Source organism: Galleria mellonella, unplaced genomic scaffold (assembly GCF_026898425.1).
Source record: "Galleria mellonella isolate WM207_F2 unplaced genomic scaffold, CSIRO_AGI_GalMel_v1 utg96, whole genome shotgun sequence".
Lineage (NCBI taxonomy): Eukaryota > Metazoa > Arthropoda > Insecta > Lepidoptera > Pyralidae > Galleria > Galleria mellonella.
This window is the reverse complement of record NW_026442179.1, coordinates 4,687,352-4,708,473: the sequence shown is the minus strand read 5'-3', so window position 1 is coordinate 4,708,473 and position 21,122 is coordinate 4,687,352.

Below are 21,122 nucleotides of genomic sequence, written 5' to 3'. Positions count from 1 at the left end.
ACACACTATCTTGTTGCACTGCATTCACACCAGAGGGCAGGCGTCTCCATATATGTCCCGTAGTTAGTCATTTACAGGGACTATATATATTTATATGTGTGTGTGTGTGTGTGTGTGTGTGTGTGTGTGTGTGTGTGTGTTGTACAATTGTGAATGTGTAGTGCCGTGAATTATTAAAAATATTGTAGATAAATTAAATACTGCCTTTAAATTCATACAGTAGCTTACGATAAATTATTTTGATGTATGATAAATGAAACAAACGAGCAAAATCAATCGAACGATACACCACGAATGCGCCAAAATGCGATTTAATTGGACTGAGTAATTGGAGGGCATGGTTGAGTAAAAAACTGCAATCGTTACCTACCTTTGTCCGTTTTATTACCATTTTTTTCCTACCAATGGTAGGAAATGTGATTGCTTTTATTACTGCTGTTAGTAGTTAATTGTTAGATTGTTACAGATTTATACAGAAACAAGTTGTACCCCGCGGTTTCGCTCGTAGTCCTACCGTAGTGTTAAATATAGTCTTACAATTTCCCTCAAAAAATGAAAAAAAAATCTATTGCAAAATCAGTTTCTTTAGAATGGAAAATGGTATGGTAACCCTGCCTGCGCTAACGGGATACGCTGGCGGAGCACCAGTGAAGGGTGATAGATGAGAATGAAAACAGGCCAGTTAGCCAATCATGATGAATTCATCAGGAATTAACCATGATAGTTTCCAGGGGGAACCGCGAGGAGGTCGCCCTGGTTGGGTATATTGCTAGCAATGGGATTCTCAGTCTCCATTACTAACAATCCCTTCCCCCTAGCAACCGCAGTTAGGCTTTTGGTGTTGTTTTAAGAGGGACGCTGCTGCTCATCCCTCGATGATTAAGTTCCCATAGTCGTCTCTTACGACAATAATCACTTTTTAAAATAGTGTATCAATGACCACCCGTGCGAAGCCGTATATAAATCCTCATTCATTCAAAAACTCAAGAAAGACCAAGTCGCGGAAAATATCCCATTAATTTCGGTAATCCGCAAACCATTTCAAGCTATATATTTATATGCAACAAAGATTGTGCACTAGACTGCATTTTGCAGTTACACAAATAATACGATTAATGTGAAACTTACTTAATATGCAAAACTTAGGCGGGAAAGGGGTAATATATAGCAATAAAGTTTGACAGCCCCATTGCTAGCAATATGCCCTATCAGGTCGACCTCCACGTGGTTCCCCCTGGAAACCATCGTGAACAATTGTTGTTGAATTCGTCACGATGGGCTAACTGTCCTGCTTTATCCTCACCTACTATCCTTCACTGGTGCCCCGTCGGTGTATACCGATAGCGCGGGTGAGGTACCATTCCATTATCACCCATAAAAAAAAATATGTAAATCTTTTACTTAGAACACATCCGATGTGAATAAAAAAGCCTTCTTAATCAACTCAAATTGTTCCATAGAAATAATTCGTTCACTTTATACGTCTTCATGCCAAAGTTAATCAGCTTAATACAAAGCAAATAACCTCGTGAATGATTCAAAAAAACTCCATCGAATAGCAAGGGGGAGAGAAAAATGGCAGAATCCAAACATGAAACTTTTGAACGCACCCAAGGAACTATGTTAACACGTCACATTTACAAAAGCGTTATTGTACCAAAAGGAACCTTATTACATTCGGTAATAACGACCAATTGCATTTTAGCAATCAGCAAAACTAGGGTTGTCACATTCACCATTGAGTTCGATTTGGCCTCGCGATCGTGTACCTAGCAAGACTTGTTACGTTTCAACGCTGTTAGGACAGAATTAGGGACATAAAACGACTGAAAAGGGTTTCCAGTAAGATCTATCTGTAGGGTAAATCTTTTACTAAACGAGAGAACGGTGCGTAGGGACTGTGGATTGACTTAGTTTGTACGCCTTTCTCGTGCGTCCAAAGATTTTTACGGCTTCATTCCGTTTTTGTTGTTATTGTTGTGCCTATATATTGAAATGTATTAAGTTTGTGTGGCACATAGGAGACGTTATGTTATAAATACAATGTATAATGTTATTTTAATAATATAATAATTTAATAAATAAAACAAAAATAAAATAATAAAATTGTCACTGGAATTAGTCTGTACACGAGAGATATTAAAAAAAAAAATATTAGAGATTTTAATAGGAGCAATAGAAGTCAAAATAGTATTTTTTTTTAAATTTTATCAATCTATCTGTCTGTTTGTTTGTATATTTGTTTTAGCATCATGCAAAGAGTAGTGCACAACAATGAATCTATAAGTATGTAGGTATATTTATATATGTATATTTATATTTGTATGTATGTATGTTTTTATTACATATTTGTATATTTATGTAATATTTGTTTAACGTATTCATGTATGTATGTATATAATCATAATGTGCAGTAGTTCTCCACTGTATTTGTTGTAATTTTTTAAAATTTCTGTTTTGCCAAAGGTTGACTGCGAGAGAATGCTATATAGTATTAAGTCCGCCTTTTGTACCAGACATTTTTTTGCAATGTGGTCAATAAAGAATAAATAAAATAAAATAAAAAATAAAGAGTTAAACCAATAAATAAATACACAATAATGTTTTACATACAAAACATAATACAGTAACAATATGCCTGCGCATACATCACTGTAATCACTTTTTAATGAAAAAAGTGCTCGCTTCTTTTTGTTAATTTCCGAACGATGATGCGAGCGCATCATTATTTTAATGTCTTTATAAATGCGGAGAGCGGTGGCTGATGGCGTGATGACGATTTGTGTGAGAACTGTGAGACAGTTGTTTTAATGGATGATAATGGAATGGTAACCCTTGCTTGCGCTATCGGTATACGCTGGCGGGGCGCCAGTGAGGGATGATAGGTGACGATGAAAGCAGGTTAGTTAGCCCATCGTGATGAATTCCATTAGATTTAACCACGATGGTTTCCTGGGGGAACCGTGTGGAGGTCGACCTCATAGGGCACATTGCTAGCAATGGGGCTGTCAAACTCTGGGGGGTGTATTGCTAAAATATAGATAAAAGGCGCTGTACACAAAGCGACTAAAATAGGAGTTAACCAAAAAAAAAAATACGAACAAACAAGAGGAAAGAAAACAAAACAATGATAATGATAAATAAAATACAAAGTAAAAATTAAATGTAAATATTTGATTGATTAAAATATGGCCTTTTTATTCATACAATAGTTATACAAACTGAGTATGAATTTTTGTTTCTGCCTACCCTAATGGGAGACAGGCGTGACAGATATGTATGTATGTATGAATAAAATAATTGCCTACTCAGTTGGCACTGATATTATATATATATATATATATATATATATATATATATATATATCTATCGCAAGAACTGACTAAGGGAAGTGACTAGGCAGCAGCGTCCCTCTTAAACCCTCCTATAGGCAAAGTTAGAATATAATCTAACCATGTACCTAATATCATTCAAATCTGTTTAGTAGTATTTGCGTGAAATAGTAACAAACATCGATTTATCCACCGTCACAAAATCACATATTCATAATATTAATAGGGTAAAGAAAAAAAAAAGGTAATATTTAAAAGGCTAATATTTTATTGTTTAAATTTTCGTAAGTACACATTTTATTTTAATGTAAGAAAAATTTTTTTTTACAACACAGATTAACTTACATGTACTTTAGCCGAGAAAGCTCGACTAGTTTCGTAACCATCCGGGACCCTTAGTCATGAGCGGCTGTAACGCGAGTGCATAGACTCAAAACTAGTCGAGGTTTCTCGACTAAATTACATTACATCAAGACCAATATTAGTAATATTTATGAACATGTCGGTGAGAAACTTCATTCTAAAACTTGCATCGTCAGTAATAAGAACATAAAGAATATCAAAAGGTGCATTAAAAACACTAAAAAGGTCGATCTACTGAACACCTGACGATAAATTCTCGAAAACAAAAGAAATATAGTCAATAAATTGGACCGCAAAGCAATATACGTCTATTAGGCACCCACTTGAAAGGTTGTAAATCTCTGACCACCCCCAAAAACACTCCTGTTTTTACAGCTTATAGTCGATCCTATGTCTATACGGCACTGAGGTGCAATTAGTCTAGGAGATAGGATCCAATAAATACAACAATCAGCCTCGTCAAATTTCAATGACCTCTACAAATGGGTACAATTTTTTACAGAAAACACAGTTCTGCAATAGTATTTAGTAAATTTGACACTTTTATAATAATAAAAATAATAAGCTAGTGAACTAACTCTCTTTTATATGGCAAATATGACTGTTTATGTTGTAAGTGTCAGTTACCATTTTCGATTAGATGTATCTTCAAGTTTCCTGTCTTTTAACGTTGTTTAGTTCTTGTTCTTTGACTAGGTTGTGAAAGTTATTCAAAAAGAGGTTAATACTGCATAGAGTTTATCAAATAAAATTTTAAAACTTTTATTGGGGACAGTTTTATTAGAGACGCAAATGTTCATTGGCTATAGTAACCAATTATTATTAACAGATATACCGTATGTGTAATGCTATAAGCTTTTAATGAGAAACTAATTTCAAACTAGCATTAGTTTTTGATCATATATGCAATTTTTATAATACTTTGATGGAAAAAAAGCATACGGCCCATCTAATGGTAAATGAGGTTACTACCTGTAACACCAGGGATGTTAAGCGCGTGTTGCCGCCTCTTAAGAGACTTAATATGCCTTTTTTGAAGAATCCTATGCTATAGTTTCTAGGGGAAAAATATCTATCTAATTTATCTATCTAAATATATTAAACTTTACAAAAAAAAAAATGGGTCCACGTCTCCTGGACTACACTAGATATTTTCTTTACCGCCGATTTGATAAATTTTTAAATTGTGCGGAATAACACCCTCGGTTACTGCCTGAGTGCACCGATCCTGGGTAAAGCTGTAGGAATGTTATATCCAAAGTAAGCCTTTAAAACGAGTCTCGTCGAATATATTTAATTTTGAAAATTGCAAAAAAATATAAAAAAATAAATTCATCGGACACAAGATATAATTGAGTTTTTTTTATACTACTGAGGTGACAAACAAGCATACAGCCCATCTGATAGTAAGCGATTACTGTAGCTTATGAACGCCTGCAATACCTCTTTACCTGAAACCTCTTCACCCCCCTATCGAAGAACCCCATGTAATCTCTTGAGAAAACCTTGGCATGTGTAATTTTATAAAGAAATTAAAATAAGTATAAAGAGATGCTGAGTATTTTGGACTGTCAGCATTAGTTAATTATTATATAATATAGTTTTAAATATAATAAGAATTAATAATCTAATATTTAAATATTTCAATTGTGCACCTATTGAATATATGCGTTTTTCAAGGCACTTTCTTCCACGCACAACCATTCTTTGGAATCAACTTCCAGCAGCAGTATTTCCGTACCGATACGACAACATAACCTTCAAGAAAAAAGTATATTCCTTTTTAAAAGGCCGGCAGCACACCTGCAATGCCGCTGGTGTTGTGGGTGATCATGGGCGGCGGTAGTCACTTACCATCAGGTGATGCTCGTTTGCCCCTTTTGTTTGTTTCTCTCGATGTTTGTTTGCTTCGTAAAAAAAAAATATAGGTAATTATTGAAAAAAATTAATGTAAAAGAGAAAAAAAAACTTATATAACAAAAGAATTATAATAGATACCTATATACTCTTTATTGTTTCCTCCAAAACATTACAATAGTAAACTTATTATAAATATAAATAATTACAAGAAATAATCACAATGAGAAAACATTGGGCGACCTTATCGCTAAGAGCGATCTCTTCCAGGCAACCTTTGGATGGAGAGGAATAATTATAAACAGTTTGATCGGAGGCGCGATGAAAATTCTCTTTTTAAATGCATATGGAGATATAATCCATGCAATAATGCAAATATTATACCCCTACTCATTATATATATATATATATATATATATATATATATATATATATAGTCTGAATATACTTAAAATCAGAGGGTATACGCTCGCGGGCCACCAGTGAAGGGTGACAGGCAAGGATAAAGACAGGCCAGTTGGCCCATAGTGACCAATTGAACAAGAATTAACCACTATAAATTCCAAGGGGAACCGCGTGGAGGTAGACCTGATAGCGTGTATTGCTAACAATGGGCCTGTTAAACCTCAGTACTAACAATCCCTTTCCCCCTTTCACATAAATAATTGTAAAATTTATAATTAAATGCCGTACAATTACACCAATGCTTGGTCCACAAAGTAGGACACCCTGTATTATAAGGAACCCGACAACCGATATTAGGGTACAGCAACTAGAATGCTCAAGTACGAACCAATTCAGAAGCATTTGTTTCCTAAGTTGCGAATCGAGAATCGAACCAAGTAACTCATTTGCACGAAGCAAACCAACCACTAAACCGCTTATTATATTATAAATTAATAATTACAGTATTTAATAACGATATTTACAAGCACAGGTTCGATGCCCGGGCCTGAGGCATTTTGCCTAGAAGAGAGATTTATTCACCTGCAGTTCGCGCTTTCGAGTCACTGAGTTAGTAAAATATTAATGGATTTGTACATATTTTATTATACGAAGACATGGAAATACTTTGAGATATTAAACACTATTGGTTGCAGTATGCGAAAACAGGAGTCTGTTATGAAAAAGAATTACGAATTTTCGGGCCCAATGTCATGCTTTTGTTTTTACCGAAATCGACCTAGTAAATTTTTTTTCAAGGCACTTTCACGCACAACCACTCTTTGGAGTCAACTTCCAGCAACAATATTCTCGAATCGATGCGACATCGAAAGAAGTTCAAGAGAAGAGCATATTTCTTTTTAAACTACTGGCAGTATACCTGCGATGCCTTTGATGTTGCGGGTGATCATGGGCGGCGGTAGTCACTTACCATCAGGTGAGTCGCATGCTCGTTTGCCCCGTGTGTTATAAATAAAAAAAAAAAAACTGTCCACTGCTGGATATAAGCATTAAACAAACAAAAAAAATGTAATATGATACGACGACTGGATTTTGGTATCGATTCTGAGGCGTTGTGTCTTTTAAATTAAGATTGAATTTCGACATCACAGCGTAATTTATGGTAAGGAGCAATATGACTCAATTTTGTAATAATGTCAAAATTATTATATTTTAATTTTATGATAGTTAATAAAACAATAATTACTCTAAATTATGGACCAGAGGGAGACTTTGTACAAAAGTCGATTGCTTGGGTATCTCTGTCCCATTCGTGTTTCTACCGTGAAGCAGTTGTGTTTGCATGGCTGTGTTGCGGTTCGAAGGGTAGGATATGGCGTGAATTTACTGGGTACAGAGGAATAACACCTGAGTCCTCAGGAATGGCAACGCATGGGAGGTATCATGGGTGAAACAGTATACTCTGTTATATCCATGGTACTGGTCATGTCTATAGGTGACGGTTACCACTTTCCATCAGGTGGGCCGTCAGCTTGTTTGCCATTCTAAGTAGTATAAAAAAAAAAAACATACACTAAACAAACTTTTCATTTAATAATATTATTCATTAGATACAATCTTTTTAAGAAATAAAATATAAATTATACATGTTAATATGACAAAATAATATAAAAATTAAAATTACACAATTATATAATAATACAATTATGTAATAGATTTAAAAAAAAGTAATATTTTTTATTTAAATCTATTACAGAATTGATTTATATTAATTCTAACACTAAATTCATCTCTCTACACTGAACTAAAATATAATTTTCCCAGTAAAAAATTTACTATCTTGTTATACTATATATATAAATTTATATTCCATTTAGAAACTTGCTTCGTTGTTTCTTGTACATATGACTCATTATTTTGTAGCTCGTCAGAGATAGCGAGTTTAAGGCACGTCAGTTGTAATTTACAAGTTGTACGCGACCCTGAAACTGGGCCTGAGAATAATATTATCATGCCTTATAACATACATTTGCAAGTTCAAATGTTTTTTAAAATTAAATTCTAACATATTGAACAGAAATTTTTACTGTATTGTCAAATCTTTATTGTACATAATTTACCTTGGACATATTAAAAGATTTAATATACAATGGTAGAAAGAGATTTATCGAGCAAGAATGGATGGAGATGTCGGTAGGGGCCGCCCTGGACGGACGTATGTCGACCAAATAGGCGACGTGCTGAAGAAGGGCCAAATTAAAAGTACCCGTAACCAGCGATTGATGAATGTGGAAGAAGCGAAAGAGGTTTATTTGAATCGAGGCATTTGGCGTTCCATTGTTTCTGCCTACCCTAATGGGAGACAGGCGTGACAGATATGTATGTATGTATGTATGTATGGTAGATTTATTCCATAAAGGGATCTTTTACAGTCAACCTTTGAGAGAAGCTGAAAGAAAACTATAAAATGTTCAAGGGTAAAAACTGTACAGTTAAAGATTCAATAATATGTAGTTAAAATTAAACATATAATACAATAAAAAGTAACTGTGTACATCTACAGCCGTGTGTTTCCCGGTATAGAATGGGATATGGTATAGAATACCTCTTTCTTTCCCGTGGGTGTCGTAGAAGGCGACTAAGGGAGAGCGAGGGATTGGCAACAGCGTCCCTCTTAAACAATCTCTAAAACCCTAACTGCAATTACCAACGAGCTTGCCAAGCGTGGCAACTACTGGCAAAACTCCTCTTGTAGGGAAGGCTTAAGTCCAGCAGTGGACAGTTAATGGCTGAAATAATAATAATAATACGTAAATAAATAATAATAAATATACACATACGCTTGTTTACTTAATAAATTTACTGCAAACTCATCTTCATGTCGACAGAAATCAAAAGTTACAGAGGTTTTTGAAGAACTTTTGAATTAAGTCATCCTCGTTTAAGTGTTTAATAACACGTCAAGATGTTTTTTTTTTCATATACCTACGTCAGGAATTTATTAAGGAAAACATTTTAATAAATAAAAAAAAGTAAAAGAATTTTATTTATTAGGGAATTTAATTAAAATTATTGATCCATATGAGGGAAAATGTGAATTATAAAAAGCTAACGTCAGACGGCGAGTGGTCCGAAATAGCGGACGTTATTTTTAGTGTTGCCATTTTGGGGTGTTTTCTTTTTTGCTATTTTAGATAAAATAATTGTGTCGGTAAAATTTTAGAAAAGTGGAATTGTTGGGTTTTTTTTGATGGGTGAAAATGTAATGGTAACCCCGCCTGCGCTAACGGAATACGCTGGCGGAGCACCAGTGAAGGGTGATAGATGAGAATGAAAACAGGCCAGTTGGCCCATCATGATGAATTCATTAGAAATTAGCCATGATAGTTTCCAGGGAGAACCGCGAGGAGGTCGACCTGGTTGAGTATATTGCTAGCAATGGGATTCTCAGTCTCCATTACTAACACTCCCTTTCCCCCCGGAATTGTTGGGTTGGAGAAAAATAAAATGGGCGTCGGGAAATTTCTGCAACAGTATATTCTTATCTAATATTATATATTATATACTATGATTAGTATGTGAAAAAATATATAAAACATATATAGACATATAACAAAAGTGAAACTGCATGATGTTGATACATGGGAGATATTTAAGAACAAAAAAAAGTAATAAATAAATGTGTACTGAAAGACGATGTAGTGACAAAAATCGAAAAAGGAATGTTGCGTTGATTTGGCCATTTCGAGAGGATAGATGAAAGAAGAATTACGAGAGAGATATATCGAGCAAGAATGAATGGAGATGTCGGTGAGGACCGCCCTAGACGGACGTATGTTAAGCAAATAGGCGACGTGCTGAAGAAAGGCCAAATTAAAAGTACCCGTAACCGGCGAGCGTGTATGAAAAGATCGATGAATGTGGAAGAAGCGAAAGAGGTTTGTTTGAATCGAAGCATTTGGCGTTCCATTGTTTCTGCCTACCCTAATGGGAGACAGGCGTGACAGATATGTATGTATCTATGTATAATAGCCCTTAGGACATCGTCACAGATAAGAAAAATGGCGTTCGGAGCTCTTCGGGTGTGAACAGCTGGTCCCCGTAATCTTCCTATGTAAATGTTCAAATATACTCAAAATTAACTAATTCGTTATAATTTTTTTTCCAATACAGAATAAAAAGAAATAAACTATAACAAGTATAGAGTCATAATAACGAAAGCAGATAAAATATACAACGGTGATTGCCATACAAATAAATGCCACAGTTAATAAAGGCAGTGCCAGTATAATAAAGCTTAGTGCGACGTTAGGCACAACTTATGACAGCAATAACGCGGTAATGAAGAAATGGCATAATACATACGAGCAAGTCCGGTTGGGGCGCTGGATTTGTATTCTGTGACCAGTCATCCGCTCTGGCTACTTTCAGATATTCCGATAATGAACTTTGAATTCATCTAAATAGAGACTAGTTTACACATTGATTACATTCTAGAATCTAGATTAAAATATTCTTTTTCAAATTATTAAAAAGTTAAAGGGCGATGAAACAAAAATTTAAGATTGTAATTTGTAATTTTCATAAAAAAATAACCGACTTTAATTGTGGCGAAAAAATATTAACAAAAGAAATTTTATCAAAATCGATTCAGTAGTTAACTTTTTAATTATTTATTTTATTTGTTTATTTATTTAAATCAAATTAAGTGGGTTTTTTTATTTAAATTATAATATATGATTTGGCCCTGATTGAAGTAAAAAAAAATCAACATTAGTATAGAAAACTCAGTTATTTTAATTTAAAAACTAAAATGCTGCACCGATTTTGACCAACTTATAAATAAAAAATAGATAAATAAATAAAATTAAATAAATAAAAATTTCTGATCAATCTGTAAATTTCTGACCAACTTGAAATGATATTCTTTATATTTTATGCAGAAAAAAATAAATTTCCAAATCGGAGTTATGAATTAACAAATATAAAAAAATACAAACGAATCGAGAATCCCCTCATTTCTTGAAGTCAGTTAATAATAGGAAAAATGATAATTAAAAAGTAACATCCAGCTTGTAAAAGCAGTCAATATTTGTAATTTTTACCTCATAAAAAAGGGAGATTTTAAATTCGGTTGTATATTTCTTTTAATATATTTATTACCTCATAACTCCGTCCATATATACTGTTTTGGAAAATTCTATTTTTATCTCTAAAGATATATTATTTTTATTATTTATTATATATTTATTTATTTATTTATTCATAATTTGTGTTTGTTGCATTTACATTATTTTTACCGGTACCTTTCCTGCACTGAATTACCCAAATTATTTTCTCTCTAACTACACCTGGGTTGACTGGAAGAGATCTCTTATTAATATAGTTTTACCTGAAAAGATATACTGAGAGATTGTTTCCATAGAAATATATCAATTGGTTCAATAGATTTAATTTTAAATTAAAATAACGGTCGATTTTTTTTTAAACACAATCTTTTTTTTTAACTTTTTAATATATTCTATAGCATGGGAAGATTCTTAGTTTACACACATACATACAAACACGCACACATACATTTAACGATTTCTATTTACCATAGTATATTCAAATTGTTATATATATATATATATATCAAAAACCGTGTGGTCCTGTCATAGGATAGTCATAGGCCACCCCTTTCCCGTGGGCGTCATAATAGGCGACTAAAGAAGGGCGAGGGATGAGCAGTAGCGTCCCTCTTACAACATCTCCAAAGCCTAACTGCGGTTGGCAATCAAAATATATCCAATGCCAAATATGTGGACTTAATATTATTTTAACACATGTATATTTACCATGTTTTTTGCAAATAAATATTCATTTATCCAAAGGTTGCCTGGAAGAGATCGCTATTAGCGATAAGGTCGCCCATTGTTTTCTCATTGTGATTATTTCTTGTAATTGTTTATATTTATAATAAGTTTACTATTGTAATCTTTTGGAGGAAACAATAAAGAGTATCTATCTATCTATCTATCTATTCATTCATTCATTCATTAAATCCGCTTGCCAAGCGTGGCAACTACTGGCAAAACCCCCCAAGGGGGAAGCTTATGTTCAGCTGTGGACAGTTAAAGGCTGATATGACGATGACGATTTAAATTGTTCATAAATTAATTTTGTTTGAACAAAATAAAATAATAAACCAATAAATTTAATTGTTACTTTAAATTTTTTTAAACAAATTTTTTTTTTGTTTAAATGATAATGCCATTAACGAGTAAGGCTATAGAGCACATACAGCCTTACTACATATATATGGCGCATGTCATACGAAACTCCACCAAGTGCAATTTGTTGACGGTCATAACTTTTTATGGCATAGTGTTAGTAACATGACATGACTTTATTATAACACATCGAATGTGATATTTTAGACGTATATTTTTACCCTCTTTACTCTATAAAGAATGCTGGGTAAAAAAAACTACTTAACTATTTTTTTTTTAAATAAATCGGTAGGTACGATTTCGTTATCACCAACATAGATAAAAATATTTATTTTTTATATATAACATAGAATGGCAAACAAGCAGACGGCCCACCTGATGGAAAGTGGTAACCGTCGCCTATAAACATGAGCAGTACCATGGATATGTCAGAGTATACTGTTTCGCCCGTGATACTCCCCATGCGTTGCCATTCCTGAGGACTCAGGTGTTATCCCTCTGTACCCAGTAAATTCACGCCATATCCCACCCTTCAAACCGAAACACAGCCATGCAAACACAACTGCTTCACGGTAGAAACAAGAATGGAATGAATATAAATATACATAGTAGAAAATATTAAATTTGTCTTTTTTTCTCGTTCCAGGTACCCACATATATACTTCTTTTCGTTAATAATGAAGCAATTGTAAGTATATAAAGTAAAAATAAGTTATATTTATGATCATAATTCCTAAAGTACAAAGCATTTATCAACTATTGCCCTTATAGTGAATGTAACTCTTGAATTGCCCATATTTCGTCGAACATATTAGAAAATTAACGTAACATTCGCTCTGACCTACCGCCGTCTATCAGATAAATTTTATTTGTTGTCATTCCACACTTTTGGCGCCAGAATACTCAAATAATTTTTAAATTTGGAATATTAGTAAAGTTCGAAATACAAATGTTAGCTTAAACGTACGAGAGCACTAAAGCATAGTTCTGGCTGGAAAAATGCCGCTTAAGAAAAAAATAATATCCATTCGAACCTTCAAAACGTTTTTCAATTTTGAACCTTAGTGTTATATTTTTAAAGATCACAATTTTTGCTAATGCAAGCATATTTCAATGTCCAGGCGATTTCTAAATTTAAACGGTCCTATTTGATTTTGAAAGGCAAGTGCCCCTTCAACGGGCATTTTGAATTTGCTAAAGCTATTATCGATTCTATTCTAACAATGTAAGATAGAAATTTGTTTATGTGCATTGCTATTCTGTAAACTGCGCTGCGAGCTAGCCGCGCCGCGGTCCGTTTATGGAATATTATGGATATACCTGGTTTGATGGCTGACGGCTATAGTTTAGAGCTAATGCTGGATTTTCTAGTTAAATGCGTTATTATTATGGCGCTGGTATCTGTTTAAAAAAAAATGCTGCGGCGAATGAAAAAGGTGTCCGGAAAGTACGTTAAAAGTTTTTTAAAAATTTTATTTTACAATTATTCAGGTAAATCAATTTTATCCCCTTCAAAGTACTCCCCCTGTATCTGTTTAATAAAAAAAGAAGAAGTCACACGGGGCCAAATCCGGCGAATAGGGGGGGGTGTTCGGTCACCGTAATGGAATTTTTACTCAAAAACTCACGGACAACAAGAGAGGTGCTAAAACAAATTTCTGTTGCATTTCTTATATTTCAATAAAAAAACAATCAACATTGTCTTGACATTTGAGCACTTGACGTGGTTCCCGGATGTCTTCCACTCTTTGCTTTGGGATTTTAATTCGACATCAAATTCGAATCACATACATAATACTTTTATATATATATATATATATATATATATATATATATATATATATATATATATATATATATATATACATAAAGCTCACACCTAAAAATTTTTTTTTATATTTATGACAAATTTTTTTATTTTTATTTTAATATGATTTAGCATTGAAAAATACATACAACTTTAAATTTTCATCGTTTTAAACCATTTTTATATTTCGTGTTTACTGAATATATATATATATATATATATATATATATATATATATATATATCACCTCTCACTGGGTGTCCCGCCACCGTATACTATTGTCGCAGGCGGGGTTACCATTCCATAATCAGCTATAAAAAAAAGAGCCATAGGCGTCACTGTATATTTTGTTATGTCCATAGACCTATTCATATTTAGAAGAGAACGTTACCACTTTCTATCAAATTGGACATCAGAAGATTAGCTTCCAATTCTATAAAAAAAAATAACTTTAAATTTTGACTAACTATAAATTTCATATCAGTTTTGTAAATGTAATTAAATGAATCAATTGGCAATCAGTTTCCGATATTCTACCTAACTGTATGCCTATTTCGAATACACACGATCGTGACCGAATATGTGAATGGAAAGAACGACAGAATGAGTGAATGAAATAGCTGAATACTCGACCATTAGCCAGCTATAGCGCGCCATTATCCTAATGGGATCTCAAACCGCTAGGCCGTTTGATGAGAGATTACTCTCACATACAATTATATATGGACGCAAATTATCAATTGTATCTATAGGTAGGTATTATGTTAAAATACACAATAGCGATTGTTCGTTATATAGTCGACTAAATAGTTCATTAGTATTGTTAAATTTATGGATTTGAATACGCTTTAATAGCTAATGGATTTTTTTCATTATATATATATATATATATATATATATATATATATATATATATATATATATATATATATATATATATATATATATATATATATATATATATATATATATACACTCGTGGAGGACCGCCACTCGTCCAAATGGGATGAAATTTTAGTTTATAGCGGGTAGTACGATGGTGAAAATCAACAGCAAGTGTCAATCCGAAGAATTCCTCAGAGCACTCTCCATGATAAATTCGATAGACGATGTTTAAAAAGCTGTATATACAAGAGCGCAAAGCTGCAGACAAACTGCAATGCAGTTTCGCGGCACTAAGAATATATACTGTCTATGTAACTGATTACTTGAAATAAATAAAAAAAAAATAGCTGATACTCATAATTTAAATATGAGACCAACACAATAATACACTGCATTAAATACTAAAATAAATATCAAAAAAAAAATTCTAAATTAATAAAAGTAAAAGCAGGAAATATGTTTCTATTATCATACTAGTCAAGTGGCTTAGTATATATATTTTTTATTTTGAGTTTCCATTCTCCTTCCTAGTTGCCTCTCACGATATTTATTTATATATTCTTTATTGCATAATAAAACTTCGTACAAGTGGGGAGCTCAATGCCACATGGCATTCTCTACCAGCTAAGTATTAGATAAAGACAGAAAGTGTTCCTACACGTTTATAGATATCCCAAAATTGACAAGAGTGGTGACATGTTATATTCTTACTTCATCACTAACTACAGACAAAAGTAAGACTCCTTTATATCTTTACAATATGCGACTCATTCGCAATGACAACAGAATAACACATCACTCAGTCCATTGAATATTTCCTCCGAATGAGACACGAGCTCGTACGAGATCGAGTACAATCAGATAGACAGCTCATTCGAATAATCGATTCAACGGGCCCGATACGCGTCACTATTCAAACGGCCAGTGTTGTCGTTCACGTCTGTTGTCCGTTGTGAATTCGAAATTTGAATTTGAAAAGAAACAGAACGCGCGGAAACGTTCCAATCGACACACAATTCAGACGAATGCAAAAGTAATTAATTGAATCAAATATAATTTATTTACAAATTAATTATAACTATTTACAATAATATTGGTATTACAATAATTATTACAAATGATTTGAAGTTATTTTAATCGGAGCTAAGTCAATTTAATTACTACTCAATTTAATAATTACTCTGAAATTTTATTATCCCGTAGTATATGCCAATGACGCAGGTAAAAATACTATGCCATCCATTAAGCGTTTTAATCAATTAAATAAAAGATATAAACTTATATTGACACCGTTTAAAATTAAATTAATATTTTTAATGAAATGCCATTTTCCAAATTGAGTTATTTAAAAACTGAATTTGGAACATCTTAAGTACATACTTACTACACAGCACTTTCTAATGTACCAGGACTCCCCCATAAATGGGAATTTTACCAGTAGTTGCCACGCTTGGCAGGCGAGTTGGCAACTGCTGTTAGGCATTGATAGTTTTTAAAGAGGAACACTGTTGCCCATCCCTCGACTATTAACTTCCCTTACTCGTCTCATACGACCCCTACGAGAAAGGAAGGGATGGCCCATTTTGTATCGGGACTACACGACTTAACGTACTCTACTATAAATGTATAGATTGTGACACAGAGCTTTACCAACATTACTATAAAGCCTTGCCAACAAAACCCTCAGCCACTTGCTGTATATAGGTTACGAAGCAGCTTACAGTATGAAAACGCATAAAAGCGTTGCTAGACTGTCACGCGAGCGCAACACGCGAGAGCGGTGCGGCCTATCTACGCCGAATGTGCAAATTAAAGTAGCGCTTCACAGTGGCATCGAATTGAATGCAACGTTGAATAGAGGAGTAATGAATACTATTTGAAAACGACGCCAGAACTATTTAGTAAGTACATGTGTGTAAATTGAATGTGCTAGTATCATCTAAACTTGTAGCCGGTAAAGGTCTGAAGAGATTTTAAACAAAATGTAATGTAAAATTTTGTTTTATTGATTGATTTAAAAAGAAATCATACTGCGAATACATTTGGATTGTATGTAAGCAATGACTCTACTTTTATTTATTCATTTTTGGATAATATTAAAGATACATTATCCAAAAATGATTGAAAATTTATTTTCTGTGCATAATGAAATATTTATTGTTATTATTTACTGGTAACTGCGATTGCAACTACTGGCGGTGGTGGCAACTACTAGCAAAATCTCCCATGGGGAGGCTTATGTTCAACAGTGGACAATTATAAACTGATATGATGATTTGCTAAAAGCTTATATCAATAATATTTAGTTTTAGGTCAATATTCAAATCAAGGTTGACTGGAAGAGAATGCTATATAGTATTAAGTCCACCTTTTTGTACCAGACATTTTTTTCTGTAATGTAATCAATAAAGAATAAATAAATAAATATTTTACAAAAAAAAAAAAATGAATTAAGTCAACTATTTATTGTGTGTACACTATCTGTAATACAGTAATGTACGTGGATCCATAATTTATTACTTCACTCTAAATGTATATTTTGTGAAAATAAAATGGCTGTATTTCTTATTCTTGCTTTAACAATTTGCCAACATTTATGTATCGTATAACAGTGTAACGTCTATTAAATAAATAAATAAGTTCGTCGTAGCAAATCACCAGTCCAGCTAACCGAGTATCGGCAGACATAATGAAAGCTTGTCTGGTACACATTTTCCGTGCAATCATGACCTCCTACCCACATACGAGGATAAGATTCGAACGTAAACAATTTTGAATTAATTATTCTGTTTCTGTAACAAGTGGTATAAGTCAGTTTCAACCAATTTCAAATTCGAGTTCTTAAATTTGGCTGTATTTTTATTAGCAAGTTTGTACTTATTTTTTATTTAAAGTCTATACTTACAGTTTGGCCCCATAGAAATTTTATCAAAATCGGTTCAGTAGTTTATGCTACAATTGGTCTTTTTTGTGGAATACAGCCTTAATTTATTTTATTTGTAATTGCCAGAAGGTTTGTATAATAGAAAATATTCGAAAAATCATACAGAGTATTTAAAAAGTGTATTAATAATGTAAAGTTGGGACGTTCATCTAGTTTCAATTATATTTTAAAACATAATTTATATTTTATAAGCACTTTGAATATTATTTTTTTTTATGAATTTACCGTCTACTCAGAATACGATGTTAGCTGAGAATAACGGGCATGAGACTCAGCTTTTTTTTTTACAAGAGAGGACAAACGATCATGCGGCTCACCTGATGCGAAGTGACTACCGCCGCCCATGGTCACCCACAACACCTACGGCATTGCAGGTGTGCTGCCAGCCTTATAAAAAGGATTATGCTCTTTCCTTGAAGGTTATGTAGTCGTTGCTATTGCTTTTTTTCAAATAAAATTTGAATTCCCACCAAAAAGTTAATGGATCCAAAAACTATAACAAACTTCATATTGATAAAAAGCAATAAACAAAAAAAAAATACTAATAATTTTGAACAGACCAGTCTCTATTAGAAACACGCGTTCACGAGTATGACGGATGAACCAACCACTGTTGTGTTCAAACACATAAACCTAGCAACTCGGCACACCACGCCGCTATTGCAAATCTGAATCTGTTATAAATCTGAAGGCTGTATGAATAGAAATGGAAAAACACCGTCAAATAACACATATGGCATTCAATACGTCAACACGACACCTGCAACGGACGGCGCAGACGGCGTAATAGTCCGCGACGTTGATAGATAGTGCACCATTTGAATAATGCCTCCGAATACCTTTATACGTCACAAATTCGAGTTACACAGTTTGCCATTCAGAGAGGGGAATTTGTAAAACATCTTTTTTTTATGCAACTTAGATTCGCAAGCAAACTGACAGCCCACCTGATGGAAAGTGGTAACCGTCGCCTATGGGCAGAACAGAGAATACTGTTTCGCCCATGATACTACGTATGCGTTGCCATTCCTGAGGACTCAGGTGTTATTCCTCTATACCCTGTAAATTCACTGCCATATCCCACCCTTCAAACCGTAACATAGCCATGCAAACACAACTGCTTCACGGTTGAAACACGAATGGGACAGAGGTGCTCAAGCAAACGATTTTTGTACATCGTCGCGACTGTTCCAATAATAGATCTAATTTATTGTAGACACATGATAGTGCATTTAAATTTAAAAATTAAGGTGGATTTTGCAACAATATTTCTCTATTATTATTATTATTGAAAGACAGGCTTTTTCAGGCACAAAAACCTGTGACACTGCGACCTTACCGTGATCTTTTATGCTCGCTCTTTTTTAAACTTCGCTGCTAATTCCCAGCAGTGATAAGAATTTTAAGATGGTTTTTGTAGCAATGTTTTTATCACCTCAGGATATAAAGTGTGTTTTCCAAAGGAGATATATAGTTTATGTATGAGTGGGCTGCAGCCACACATTCAGTGCTGCGGCGTTTCTTCCTAATTGTGCCAAAATATGCAAACACTTTTTGGGCATAAGTCTAATTCCTAGTAGTGTCAAGTGAGGGCCCTTGTTAATATAGACATATTATTTTTACTTAAAATAATTTATTTCTCAGAGTAATTATCTAAAAATACCATAATCAGGGCTTTTGAGTGAGACATTTTTGTAAACCTATCTTTAAAATTAAAGCTTAAATGTTGATATTACAATGAAATATTTATTATAAGGACTTTAGTAGGTTAGTAAGGAAGTGAGGTTTTATATTTAGCATCTGAAATAAAAGCTCTGCGTAGTTTTAAAATATGATAGCAAATGGTCGGAATGGTAAATGGTTATATACGAGCCAATAACAAACCAGCGAATAACCGGTATAAAAGAACACTTGTCAATTTAGTCCTCATGCATAAATGTATAAGGGAAAAAATTCAACGCACAGTCCAACTCCATTGGTGTTTTTTAAATCGAGCCTAGATACAATCGATCGATTGATCTTTTTTAGGCTTAGTCTAGATTCAAATCCCATGTTATTTAATCATTAACACGTTTCAATGATACAACATGAACAAAAATCATGTAATTTTTGACATTATTTTCCTTGGAAACAATTTGAAAACACAATAATATGTATCGCTTATTACCAATCGCGATTAATGTCTGACATTAAATTGAGATGCAAAATGGCTGTCTCGTTGCGTTCGTTGAAACGTCAGGTTGACAGGTGAGTACCGTAACGGCTGCGCGCGCGCTCATCTGTTCCAAAATGGCGGCGGAAGGGTTTCGTAATCACATAAATTAAATACCACTCGATACGCTTGGGGACGCATAATTAGGGTGCTGTCGGAATACCGATTCGATCGATTCCGAACGACTTTAATTCGTTAATAATTTTTTTTTGTTCTTATTGTTGTTACCGGATTGTTGTTATAAAATTGCGAAACGTGACAGACATAATAATATGAAACGAATATCTATAGTTATATATAAAATAGAGAGTATCTTTAGAATATAGATATATAATTACATTATTAAAATAAAAAAGTAAATTAAAATTTATTTTAATGTAATAATGATCCTTAACTAAACGATTAAGAGAACTTAATGCTCGCGCTCGTGACATGGGCAGCTTAAAGTCTCATGGTTAAAACATCACCAAATAAAATATACATAAGTTAATCATGTCGTTATTAGATTAAAATATAATGTGTTTATCTACCCCTTCCTTTGCCATGGCTATCGTAAGAGGGGCGACTAAGGGTGCTAACAGGGGGGCAGATCCATATATATAATTTTTTTTTGACATTTATAAATATGTAATAAAAATATAAATAAAAAACGAAAGATATTTTTAATTTTTCCTTTTTTTAGATGCCTAATATATTTTTTATCCCTATAAGCGACAATTATTACCTTTTTCCATCTAGTCGGCTATCAGCAATGGCAAACATGCCATTTTAAGTTGCAAGAAAAATTATATCGATATCGATTTTAATCGATCACTCTCCAGCAGCGTCGGTATCGATCGCTACCGAATATCTGTAATTTGTCGCCTCACCTGCAGTTAAGATTTGATGGCTACGTACCTACGTCAGTTTGCATCGTGCACTGTAATTTTTCTTGAACGTTTAAAATGTATATTTTGATGGAACGTGATTATTCACTATATAAGTTTTCGACGGTGGCCACTCATTTATTTGGTGTTTCATTCTTCACTGATTTCCGTGACTTTGTCCGTGCAGAATGTTTTATTAAATATATATAAAAAGAACGTTCTCTTTACAAAAATAAAAC